This window comes from Pteropus alecto, unplaced genomic scaffold, assembly GCF_000325575.1.
Source record: "Pteropus alecto unplaced genomic scaffold, ASM32557v1 scaffold96, whole genome shotgun sequence".
NCBI lineage: Eukaryota > Metazoa > Chordata > Mammalia > Chiroptera > Pteropodidae > Pteropus > Pteropus alecto.
The window spans coordinates 926,301-928,638 of record NW_006438979.1 but is presented as its reverse complement, the minus strand read 5'-3'; the positions used below and the strand labels follow the sequence as shown (position 1 = coordinate 928,638).

Below are 2,338 nucleotides of genomic sequence, written 5' to 3'. Positions count from 1 at the left end.
CTGCGGGACCATCATCACGCCGGCTGGGGACACAGGGCACTCGGGAGCGTCAGGTGACACGCGTGGGTGCCCCGCCACGCACGGGGCGGCCCCCGATCGAGGCGCTCCGCGGGGCACCCCGTGGGGACGCAACACAAGGCAGTGGTCACACCGACCGTCCACACCGCAGACTCCAGCCCGATATCCCACAAACACATCGATAAGAGTGTGCCCTGTGCCCCTCACAGCCCGGGCCCAGGCCCGGGGTGCCCCATCTCCTTCGGGCAAGGCTCAGCGAGAACTTGTCCCCATGTCCCTCCCCCAGAGGCTGGGGCACAGACAGCCGTGCGCAGGACGCGTGCCAGGCCCCAAGCCTTGCAGAACCCTGAACTTGCTCGGTGTGCGTGTGTCTGTGCGTCTGTGGGTTCTGCGCATCTGTCCCTGTGTGTGTGTGTGTGTGTGTGTGTGTGCACTTCTGTGCATTCATACATCGATTGCAGTGCATGTGCCTACGTGTCAAATGCATGACACATATATGCATCTACGTTGGTATGTCTGCGTTCTCACGTTACTGTGTATATTTGCCTTTGCAAGTAAATGTGTGCACGTGTAGGATCTGCATGCGCGTAAGCACATGTATTGGTGCGTTTGCACTTGTGTGTGGCTATGTATGTGTGCGTGTGCACGTCTCTCCGTGTGCAAGCACTTGCACGGGTGTGTGTGTGTTTGTGGGCATGCATTCCAGCTGTGTGTGTACATATGTATTTGTATATCTCCAGTATTTAGGTGTGTGCATGTGTGCGCCCTTATACACACAACACTCTATGTATGTGCATTTGTGGGCATTCGTGTACGTGTGCATTTGTGTGCGTGTGTAATGGTGCGTGTAAGTTCACACACGGCTGTACGTGCAGACAGTGTGTCCAGCGGCATTAGAGGGTCCCTCCCTGGACACAGGCCACGCTCTGAGCCCAGCACAGGCAGCGCCCACGAGGACACCCGTGTGGGTTCTGCTCCCACCACACCCACGTTCGTCACTTGCGAGGTTTTCGAGGCCGAGGAATCGTGCGGCCACGGCCCTGGCACAGGGCCCTGGGCATCGCGCAGTGTTGAGAAACAGCCTTGATGTCCACATGGGTGGCGGCTCATCGCCGTTTGTGCAGAGGAGGGAGGGGGGGCTCGGTGAGGTGGACGCCGTCTCCAGACGGAGGAACAAGGAGGCGGCGGAGGCTCCGACTCACGACCGCCAAGCCCCACGCCCGGTCTGGCTCGCAGAGTTCGCGGGGTCCTCGGAACTGGCTGCTCGTCATGCTGAGGCGTCACGCGGGTGCCTGGGGCCTGCGTCTGCCTAGTCGACGACCATCGGCTGGGACAGGCACGTCTGACGCCGGTCGTCCCTTCTTGCGGTGGCCTCTGTTGCGTGGGCCGCAGAGGAAATTCCCAGGAGACGGAGACTTTGCTTTCGACGCACGTGGGGCCGAACGGCTGGACTGGCAGGTGTCGCCTTCCACTGGGGCCCGTTATCGGATCATCTAGCGAGGAGGAGCCGAGGGCAAGCAGTGTCTGATCTCCGGAGGGCTGAAGGCGTCCTATGCGCTCCACGTCCGGTCTGCATCTCCCAGGGGTGCAGGAGGCCGTGCCGGCACGTGTGTGCGTCTGGTGAGGACGGTGACGCCCTGTGCGAAGGGCGAGTTCAAGGTCACTCGGGGAACCATCCAAGGTCATCTGCGCAAATCCTCGGCATCAACGGCTTCGTTGGCGAAAGCACATTTCCACTACCGCAGCGCACATGTCACCGCTGGGGACGGCCACGTCCCGTGCTCCAGAAGCATCCGAGGCATTCGGCGCTCAGCCGGGCGTGTGGGGATGGGCTGGCCTGTGGTGGCTGAGCCAAATGCTCTGGGTTCTCGTGATGACTAAGCTGCTCTCCTGTGACGTGCGGAACACGGTCACGGTTTCTGTATTTTAAAGCCAAATGTCCGGACCCCGCCCTAGGAAGCCCTTCGAGCTGCTGACGACATATTCCCCAAACAGGTGACGCGAGCTCAGGGGCGTCTCACGGCGAAGCACCGTGACTGCCTGGGCACATCTTAAAACGGACACAGAGTCACAGCAGCGTGCGCATGGCCACCCCCGTTCACGTGCACCCACGGAACCGTGATATCTCCCTCCGCCGACTCCTGTGAGGCACGTCGACGGCCCTGGAGGACGAGAGCAGCGGACGTGACCCCGATGCTGCTCTGACTCGGCGTGGAGGAAGGACGCAGCGCAGGTCCAGGGCGGCCGGAGCCGAAGACGCCGAGGCGGGCAGGCGGCGGGCAAGAAATGCGGGCGCGGCAGGCGTGAGCGGCCTGGACCC

The 2,338-nt window shown here is 62.0% G+C and overlaps 1 non-coding gene across 1 annotated transcript in view; it reads right to left on the bottom strand.

Annotated features, from left to right (window-relative positions):
* LOC102898849 overlaps positions 1-2,338 on the bottom strand; it is a 36,811-nt gene continuing 34,473 nt past the window's right edge. The window contains exon 4 of the transcript XR_003047531.1: positions 1-23. This is a non-coding gene — a transcript (uncharacterized LOC102898849). The remainder of the gene's footprint in view (positions 24-2,338) is intronic.